The sequence below is a fragment of the Odocoileus virginianus genome, chromosome 22 (genome assembly GCF_023699985.2).
Source record: "Odocoileus virginianus isolate 20LAN1187 ecotype Illinois chromosome 22, Ovbor_1.2, whole genome shotgun sequence".
NCBI lineage: Eukaryota > Metazoa > Chordata > Mammalia > Artiodactyla > Cervidae > Odocoileus > Odocoileus virginianus.
The window spans coordinates 55,059,993-55,071,155 of record NC_069695.1 but is presented as its reverse complement, the minus strand read 5'-3'; positions in this window follow the sequence as shown (position 1 = coordinate 55,071,155).

The window sequence follows — 11,163 nt, the reverse complement described above, 5'->3', positions numbered from 1 at the left end:
ACCACACGGTCTCCCCTCTTCGTCTAGGCAGGAAACCCAACTCAGGAAGGCCAGCGACCATCCAAAGGCAGAGCTGCTGCAGCTAAGGGCACAGCAGGATGGCCTTCTTCTCCTTGTGACGAGCTCCCAGGAGACACGGAGGGAACGTGTGTGTAAAATAAACGAGGGCATGAAGGACCCAGCTCGGGGTGGATGAGGACTGAGGGCATCTGGGTCAGGCTGAGGGGACATCACCGAGTGGACACCGGCCAGCAGGGGCGAGGCGGGGTCGTATGCCAGTCGGGCGTGTCTCTGAGCAGGTCCCAGGCCTGTCTCCATCTGGGAACCCGCAGGACACTCGTCCCTCAGACCCTCTGACCAGGACAGGTGGCTTCCCTGTGGGGGCCTCTGGTTTCTGGGTGTGCTCGGGGGACACCCCAGCGCTGAGGGCCACCCACCTTCCGGCCTGGAAGCCCTGCCCTTCCAAGTCCACTTGGGTCGTGCAGACTTCTCTGCTGCTGGTGACCAGAGTGAGCATGGAAATCAAACCAGAGAACCAAGGCCAAGATAAATGTTAACATGGCCACTGCCAGGTGAGATGTTGCTTCATGGGGGGCTAGACCCCCACATGCAGGTGACCCTCAGAGGCGGCCTCAGACTGCAGGTCACTCTACGAGGCCTGGGCAGGTCTCAGACTCTGGCCCAGAGTACTGGACACTGGGCCGCAGGGCTCCTCTAGCTGTGAGGCTCCTGCCGCTCAGACTCATGCAGTAGGAAGTAGGAAGGGGAGGCACCAAGGACTGGCCACGGTGCCCTGCAGCAGGGTGCAGACACACACGTCTACACAGAGGGCCAGCCACCAGGACCTGGGAGAGAAAAGAGCCACCTCCCCCTCCCCCAACTCTGCCCCAGCTGCCTGGCCCTGCAACGCCTGGACGGTGGGGTGAGAGAATGAGTTTCCTTTGTTCCTGAGGCCCTGGGAGCCCGGGTGGGGGGCTGCAGCCCGGACTACAGACCAGGCCTGCCAACGAAGCACACATGAGGTCAGGAAAGCAGACGCGGGGCTGGCAGCCCGGGTGGGCCCTGAGGAGTCCGGAGGGCCGCAGACAGTGAGCTTGGGGGACACGCTTGCACCTGAGGACAAGGTGGCTGTCGCCAGAGCCGTGGTGTGGGGCTCAGGGTTTCCCGCCCTTGTTCTGTGGTCCATGCCTGCCAACCAGGCAGACCACACTCCTCTCCAGGAGATGCATGTGGCTTGTGAGCTCATTTAAGGCTCGGAGAAGTCCTGCAGCACAGAAACCCACCTCAGCTGCCCCTAGTGTGTCCTTGATGAATCCCATTCCCAGGCCCGCGCCCATGCCTGGGGCCGCTGTCCCTACTCGATCAGCACATTCTTTCTAGACATCAATTATTTGAGAGCAAGAACTAAAACTGGAGGGTTTCCACCTGGAGATTGTGACTGTTGGTCAAAACAAACTAAAAATTAAGTGATTCAACACTGAAATTCAAAGTGAGTGAAGGATTGCTTTGGGAAATGCCATTCTGCTGATTTTGCCCTCGAATTTAAGGAATATCTAATACAAAGGCCTGTAGGCCATGAGGAGCGCAGCAATTCAGCAGCAGTTTAGGCTGAAATATGGTGAAAGGAGGAGGATTCGGTACCACGATAGAGCTCTTCTCAAAGCATCCTTGGCTCCGAAAGTGGCTGAGAAGGCACACATTTTTAACCTTGAAATCAACAGATGATAAGATGTGGTTGTTTCTTCAAACACTGAAGATCGGATGACTTGGAATAATTCGAAAAGTAGAAGCTGGGGAATTATAATGCATCCTGGGACAAAACATGCTTGGTTTGGAAAGCAAGTGAAAGTATTACTTGCTCAGTTATGTCCGACTCATTGTGACCCCATGGACGGTAGGTAGCCCACCAGGCTCTTCTGTCCATGGGGTTCTCCAGGCAAGAATACTGGAGTGGGTAGCCATTCCCTTCTCCAGGGGATCTTCCCCACCCAGGGATAGAACCCAGGTCCCTTGCAGTGCAGGCAGATTCTCTACTGACTGAGCCAACAAGGCTTCCAAGTCTCACTAGTGACTTTACCTTCCTAAAGTCATCTTTGAGCAAAATGCCCCTGAGATGGCGCCTGTCACTCATGTCCTTCCCAGGAGGGACTTCCGGGTGACACACGGTTTGGCAAAGTCTGTCCTGCTGCGTCTTTGCTTTTTAATTGAAGTAGTGTTGATTTACAATGTTGTGTTAGTTTCAGGTGTCCTGGAGTGCCTTTGAATCATCACTTCCAGTATAAAGACCTTCTGTGTGGCCACCTTGGAAGAATGCTCCTTTTTGTCTGAACTCTTTTCCCTGGAGCCGTTTCATATTCCTGCAGTGGGTCCCCAGGCTGGAAGTTTCATCTTTACTGTTGGTTTTACTTCAGAGTTTAAAACAAACTTGACCTGTATGCAGATGGTTTTGGCTCTGCTATTATTTCTGTAATCTAGAACATGTCTAAATGCTTCAGTGATGCAAGCACAATATGGTTTCCTCAACAAAACTTGCAATATCTTTTTCTCAACAACTGATTGCACCCATTCTGCAGAAGAGAAAGGTTTTAGGATCGCCTTTTAGGCTAGTTTGTCACGGTTGGGCTAGATTTATGCCATCAAAGCAAAGACAGCTTTGGGTGGAAAATTCCATTTGTACAGCAGTGAGTACACACATTCTGTCATAATTCACAAAATGTTAGTATTTCTCTTGGATTGTCAGAAAAATAAAACGCATGTATTTATCAAGACAATTGTTTGGTTTGAGGCTGTGCTTTGAGTAGTTAAAGCCATTAATCACGTTTATATCTCTTTTTGAGTTTTCTCTTTATAATTCTTTGGTCACCAAATTATTCTACCTTCCTTTTTCATGTCTAGAAAGATGCAATTTCAGAAGTCAGAGGAATCAGTTATCAGGATGGAATGAATCTGTGCCTGTCATGAACTAAATACAGTCTTCCTGGGATCTGATTTGGATAAAGCTACAAAATTAAAATTCTATCCCTGCATTTTTCATCTACTGAAATTTTAAACATTTTTTGCAGGACAGAGCCACTATAAATAAAAATGTTCTCTTTTGTTTTAGCTTTCTCTAGGGCTGTAGTTTATTTCTGAATCTTTTATCAGCTCTAGTTGGACAGTTATATCCTGCCTTTCTATTTCTTTGGTACAACTAGACTTGTTCTTCTTGATTTCCTGTATGAAATCTCCCCAAAACTTCAAGAAAAGATCATAGTTTTTACTAAAAGCTTCTCACCTTAAAAAACTCTTACATTTCATCATTTTGTTACCAAGTAGTTAATGACCTTTCCCTATGCATATTCATAATCCAAAATCATTATTAAAATCCTTCACTATTATACCAGAAATGCATGCATTCAGTGAATGATTTCCATCAATGAAAACCTCATTCTTATATATTTACATTCAAATAGGAATTACTCATTTCAATATAATAACATTTCTATCTCAGGAAATGTAAAAAATTAATATAAAAATTCTAATATAAAGGGATACATATCATCATCTAGAAATGCTGAGAGAATAACATACAGTTAATGAATGTAGTTTATGAAAAATAGTAACAGTGAAAGAGACTGCTCTCAAGAGTTGGCAATACTTTTACCTAATGATTATGTGGTCCTCACTGTTTACCATCACTGGTCTGACCTTACAAATGAGCCTGTGAAGCAGCCCACGTGACAGTTGAGGAAATGGACATAAAGGGCATGAAACTCGCCGATGACCACACTGCCAGTGGGTGATGGAACCTGAATGTGAATCTTGACAGACTTCAGATTTTATACCCTTCTAATCCTTGAAGTAAACTAAGAAAGAATGAAAGAGAAAAAAGAAGGAAGGAAAGAAAAAAGGAAGAGGAACAGAAAGGAAAAGATGCACCCATAGAGCAATGATCTTTGTTTTGACCGTGACTACTTCGCACGGAGAGCCTGTCTACACACACACATGGATATAAATTGAGACTCACAATTTCAACTTGCCATGCCATGTGGTCTAACATTTTCTATTCCACTTTCTTTCATTAAAAAAATGCTGGTTTAGAGCCACTAAATTGATTTCATGACTAGCAAATGGGCTCTGCTGACTTGGACAACTAGTGCTCAGGTAGAAACTCTTATATCTCTCTGAACACAAATGTAACAGAATGAGTATGTAGTTTTAGTTTGAAAAGGAGTGATATCTATCTGTACTAACTGCTTCTTCTGAAGATGATCAGTGAAAACGTCAGAATCCACTTTTCTAGCATTTGAGTCAATAGGAAACAACAGGATGGATTAAACTTGAATTCTGAAAGATTCATGTGAATGAAATACCTCTGTTACAATTTTGATATGGGCAACAAATAAACCCCCACAACTTAGAATTTGTAATTATTTCTCAAATTATTTTTACCGTAAAAGCTGTGAGCAACTTAGTTTTTTATTTATCTATATTACATTTGAGAACACGTCTAGGCAACAGAGATAAAATATTTCACAGATAACTTCTTTTTTTCCAAAACACAAAATAATCTCAGATGATTTGCTTAGGAAGAAAATGATACTGAAGGATATTTAGCATTTTCTTCACATGCAACTACATAATGTTATATAATGGGAGTACATAAATGCAAAGTAAAATGCAATCTCTCAACTGATGAATGGGTGTGCCAGTTTCCCAGGCGGCAAATTAAGAACATTGAGGCAAATTGTATTTAAACCAATTGACAGTGGTATCAGATGAAAAGAAGGCTGAGCACCAAAGAACTGATTCTTTAGAACTGTGTTGGAGAAGACTCTTCAGAGTCCCTTGCACTGCAAGGAGCTCAAACCCGTTGATCCTAAAGGAAATCAACCCTGAATATTCATTGGAAGGCTCCAATACTTTGGGCACCTGATGCAAAGAACTGACTCATTTGAAAAGACCCTGATGCTGGGAAAGATTGAAGGCAGGAGGAGAAGGGGGCGAATCAGAGGATGAGATGGTTGGAGAGTGTCACTGAATCTTTGGACAGGAGTTTGAGCAACCTCTGGGATATGATAGAGGACAGGGAAGCCTGGTGTGCTGCAGTCCATGGGGTCGCAAAGAGTCGGACATGACTTAGGGGCTGAACAACAACAACAATTGGAGGAAATGGCTGATAACTGAGATAAAAATTAAGGTTACTTCTGCAGTTCAAAGTGTGTGAAAGGTTCATCCCCTTACAGCAAGACTTTTGGATTCAAATATATAAATGTGACTGTTTAGGTCCATAACAGTTTTCAGTGATGAATGTAAATTCAAATTTGACACTAAGACTTAAGCCCAAGAATCAAATTCAAGACTTTAACTGCTAGGCCATAAACAACAATTTAAAAAATACGGTGCGTTTACTTCAAAATTTAATTTTAGGCTTATATGGACATGCTCCAGAACTCTGCAATATGCTAAAAAAATTAAACGTGAAGGCACCTAGAATTCATCTCTTTTTGACAGCTGAGCCCAGTTATGGTTACAAAGTACCTACATTTGGGCTCAATAAAACAAGTGCTTTGAACAGACCATCAACTGCAATAAAAATAATACACAGGTTACAATGGATGCAAGAGACAATGTAAGTTTAATACATGGGAAAACACCATCTACTTTGGCTGTTTATTTATTCCAGGACCAAAACAGCTACGAAATTTCTGAGTTTCTAATTTAGAAAATCTTAAATAGGGAGAGAACAGTTTGGGCAAGCCTAGCTAACAGTTTTCAAAAACTCATTAGTCCTGTAAAATTTCAATTTATCCTCTCACATTTGCAAGGCATCCAGTGCATTTACCAATAATACCCTTTTCTTTTCAAGTTACCCTCACCTCCATCTGCAGTTCCCATATCATTAAGCTGAACACAGAGATGTGACTGCAGAAAAGCCATTCAGCATTTGTCAATAATCACTACTGAGACTCGGGGAAGGGGAGAAGCAGAAAATATTAACATTCTTTGGCAGATTCACTTTCCTCCTCATTCACTCAAACTTCATCAAAGTTCTGGGTTTTTTTTTTTTTCTGCATTTGTAACTCCAACTGCAGTACACCAACACGTATTTATTGGGCATGGACTATGTGCAGATCTTTGGCTCAGTGATGAAGGTGAAACGCTTGGTCAGAATCTGGAACGTGCTTCTCGAGAATAAATTCTGGGATCACCATCACCCAGACAATCACCCACTATACACAGTGCCCATGCCTTCATCTTTGCTCACAACGAGGATGTGAGCAGATGCCGGGTCACCGGGGAGGATCCACGAGAAGGGCTCCGACAAGGACGTCACACACACTGACCCAAATGAGCGTGTGAGAGTGAAAGCAATACCTGGGGTGGGCAGCAGCCATCCTGTGGTCATGAGTGCAAGTTGCTCAGTCACGTCCAACTCTTTGCAACCCCATGGATTACACAGTCCATGGAATTCTCCAGGCCAGAATACTGGAGTGGGTAGCCGTTCCCTTCTCCAGGGGATCTTCCCGACCCAGGGACTGCAGCCAGGTCTCCCACATTGCAGGCACAGATTCTTTACCAGCTGAGCCACAAGGGGAAGCCCAAGAATACTGGAGAGGGTAGACTATCCCTTCTCCAGGGGATCTTCCTGACTCAGGAATCAAACCAGGGTCTCCTGCATTGCAGGAGATCCTTTACCTGCAGGCATAGAATTCTTCACCAGGCGGATTCTTTACCAACTGAGCTATCAGGGAAGACAGAGCTCAACAGAACACCCACCACAAAGAGGAGGAGGTGTGAAAGGCTGAGGGTGAAGTAACAGACATCAGCAGTAGGGTGGGGTCTCCTGGCTAACCATGGCTTTCTGAGGGCGGGAATCTACTACTCCTGCCAATACTACAGGAAACACCTGTCATCCATCCATCCATCATCTACTTACCTACCTACCTACCCACCCATTATCTACCTCTCATCTACTGAATACAGTCAGGATTGTTATAAGACTGACTTGTATTTATCATCTCACAGTGTCCCAGGCACAGACCTTTCTGCTGGAATCCCGCCCTGTGTGCTGTGGGTATGTGTATTATAATTTGCCTATCCTTTGTAGATTCTGTTCGGTGACCAGAGTTAAGTAGTGTGGCTCATTAGTGTGGCCTCTGGACCAGAAAGAGGGAGGAGGCAGCAGTGTTGATTCTTCGTGAAGGATATCCTGGGAAGCCCCCTGCCCTGGGGGATGGTGTGGGCAGAGCAGACCACGGACTGCAGGAATTTGAGTTAGCAGGCAGTGAGTGTCTGTGTGAGTGTCTGTGTGTGAGCACGAAAAGTGTGCCTCACCTCTCCCCCCCAGAGTTCACGGCCATGGGGACGGGGCAGCTCAGTCACTCCGCTGAGACCTCCTCTGTGTCCAGCTCTCCTTCTAAGATGTCAGTCTGGACTCAGCAAGTCCCATGGGATCCCAGTCCTCTCTGAGCCCACACCTCCCCTGCAGGACTCACCGGTGGTCTTGATGGTGGGAACTCTGGAGGCCAGGAGGTAGGAAACTGCTGAGAGGCAGGCTCAGGTTGCCCCTGCCCCGAGCCCCCACCTCCAGAGGCAGCAGGGCCCTGGAGGTGTTCCCAGGGAGCCAGTGGGCTTTCCAGCCTACCTGGGGGGCTTCACTCAGCAGCAGCCCTGGAGGGCACTGCCCCTCGCCCTGCAGGAGGACCACCCAGGGTGGCGGGGCTGGGGGGAGGGCTGCAGGCCCCTGCCTTGGTCCCCAGGTCGCTTCCTGGCAGCTGGCGGGTCTTGGCTTCCCACGTGTTCAGAGCCGCCTTCCCCAGAAGCCTCTGCTGTCTGAGTTCCAGCTCTCGGTGCATCCCGGGGGCGGTCATCTCCACATCCACACGAGTGGAGTCTCTTTGCCCCACAGCCTGGGCACTGGGGCTGGGGACACACACGCCCCAGCTCTTCCTCTGACCTGTCCCCAGCCGTGCGTGCAGACAGGGCGCTTTGGAGGGAGAGCAGCAGGGGCCCAGGGACTCGAGAAGGAGTAGGGGGAGTGAAGCTGGTCTCCGTTCAGGAGGAGAGCCAGGGCCCTGGAGGTGACGTGGGAGGGGGAAGCCAGGAGCACCCCCCTGCCCTCCTCACCTGCAGCATCAGGGACCTGGGGGCGTCCCTGCCATCAAGGGCCAGAGAACCCACTTTGCACCACATTCTGTTCTTGCTTTTGGAAAGTACTTCATATTTCCAGAAAGGCTGGACTGCTTTGAGATTGGAAAGGAAACGGGCTCTTCCATAAAGGTCTCGACCACGGTGAGGTGGGGACGGAGAAACGCCCACAGCGGCTCTCAGAGAAGCGGTGGATGGGGGGCTGGATGGGGGGAGAAGGTTCCAGAAACGGCAGAAGGCTGCATCCGCACCCAGCGCTCTGCTCTAGGAATTCGGACGCATCCCAAGAGAAGTCCCAGCCTCTTTAATTACAAGAGCAGGGAAAACACAAATTGTATCAAATGTGCAATTTTTAGAAGCACAGAAAACACAGTGTTTTCCAACACACAACCAAGCTGCCTGTGCAAACCTGTGCCAACTGCTTTCTCTGCCTAACCCTACATCCTAACCCTAGTATCTTCTCACCTCAGGGAGTGTGCAGCATTAAAACAATTACGCCTTATTTTCTGCTCAAAAAGCTGAACTTGTTATTCTGGACAAACAAGTATTTGCAGAGTTGAAGGAGGTGATTCTTAAAGAGTTGCTCTTTCAGGTACACATAACTTACCAGTAAAGTAGAAACTTCTACTAGTGAAGATCAAAACAATTTAAACTAGTTCTTATCACCGACTTTAAGATACACATTGAGGTTTAATAATGTCTTGAAAAGTGAGTTTTATGAAGAACCAGGCAACGTCACTTTTCCTGCAAGATCCCATACTTGTGTTCTCTTTGTAGTATTTGCCAAAGCTCAATTTGAGGTATGGTGGTACTTTTTTCCTGTGATTACAAGTACTATTTTAATGCACTTATAATTTTAAATACCTACTACACTTATTCCCTTAATGCTCCCAAAGTAAACCAAGTCAGATACCATCAACCACACCAGACATTACGCAAAATGAACCACTGGGTCACTGTTGTTCACTGTCATCAAGATCAAATCAGTCCTGGACAGCAGGAGGCAGGGTCTGCAGGGTGACTCAGATGTACCTGCCCAGCGGCAGACAGTGTCCGTCTGCCCCTCATTGCCTCCTGGCAGACACAAGAGCATTTCTGGGGGGGTGGGGGGAAAGTCCAGGACCACCAGGTAAGGCAGCTTGTGCACGCTGGTCTCGACACCACGGAGGATGCTTTGTTTGTGCCAAAGGGAAGCCTGCAGACAAAAGCGGGTGTCAAAATCATCTGAGTTTCCCTTTTCAGGGATTGAGAGAAACCTTTGAATTTGTCTTCAGTTAAATACCAAGTCCAGGCACAAAGACCGCTGGGTCTGTATTTCTGAGTCATTCAGCCCACTGGAAGAGAGAGATGACTAGGCTCAGAGATCAGCTTCAGGGACCAGTCTTGAAAATAACCAAGTTAAGATCTCTAGTTTTATGCATTGTTTTGCCTCATCTCTCAGCTTTGAGGATCCCAGTTCCCCGACCAGGGACTGAGCGCAGGTCACAGCAGTGAAAGCTCCGCATCCTAACCACTGGACTGACAGGGAATTCCCTCACATCATGATTTCTAACTTAAAACTTGATCTCAACTATTTTCCAGCAAAACGGATAAAAGAGACAGAATCAAGGTTAAAACATAAAATGAAAAAAAGAGAAACACAAGCCAGGATATAAATTCTGGATAAGAGATGACAATGCAAAAAAACATAATGGGAAGGTTTCTAAGTGGACCAGGGGTTCATCGTGAACAAATGAGCTGTAGGTTCATTATCTTAAACAATATTCAGGGATTTGTTCAAGTCCTAGAAAGTGTACCGAGATTATGAAAAATGTTTAGTTGCCCTCAGGAAAAGCTAATCATTTACAAATATTTATTGATAAAGTTCATTTCCCAAATTGCCTATAGCTCCTAATTGAAAATCCATGAGGTTAATGCAGCTATAAACTCTCTGAGGAAAAAAAAAAAAAAAACAACTCTGAGATGCTGGTGAGTTTTCTACTCTTTATGTCTCTGTTAGTGTTTATTTTCACTGCTGGTACAATTTCCAGATTGGGTTCTTTAATAAATTGGTGTTTTATCCATATGTAGTAAATAAAGAGCTACTCATCTTGGGGATAAAATTATCAGCAGGTTGGGTGACTTATCCACGATGTCACAGAAGTGAATTGCTCACCTTTAGAAGAGAATGCCTTCACAGCTCCTACCTCTTTTCAATTATCTAGTTTGTTTAACCCTCAACCAGGAGACACCTGGGTTCCAGAACTCTTTATGACCCAAACCCCCGCCCGCACAGCCTCTGCAGCGATGGGCAGCTCCTCCGTTACCAAACATCACAGAGCAGAACAAAAAGCCCCAAATGAGAAACCAAGGAAAGAATGGAAATGCCAAAAACACAAGATACAAAGGAAACGCTCATGCTTCTTGCTCTCAAGCACAGTCTCTACCGCAAGAACTGTTCCTAGACCCGTCTATTTCCTAGGGAGAAACCAAACAACTCCAGGCTTACTTGTGAAGGAAAATGAATTCAAAATCTAACTTATCGTTCAATTATCTGAATGTGTGGGGAAGTTTCTATGTGCTCCTCCCACTGTGTATCCCTAAAACTTCCGCTATTGTCAGAGTGGAAAACGTTTTTTTCTGAGGCTGCCTGTTTTTCCTTGGAGGGGGTGTTTGTGGGCGGGTGTGACATATTCCTTTTTCTGGGTAAATTTAGGTCCTAACAAGACCTGTTCCTAAGCTGTCCTTGATACTGTAAATAGAAAAAGTAAATAAAACAGAAATGCTTTATATCACACATATAATCCATCTTGCATAATGTCAGTTACACAAGAAATGTGGTGACTTTGGTCCTGACTTATAAAAAGTTATGAAAGTTCAGGTGTCCTTGAGGTTCAACCAGAAAGAAAACTAGATGGAAGAAAAGCAGCAGCTGGACAGGGAGGGAGCCCACACTCCTGAGACATTCCTAGTTCACAGATAACTCTGTGGCACAAAAACATGCGCAGCAGACTGACTTGGAAAACATTTGGTGGAATGTGCAAAATCCCCATG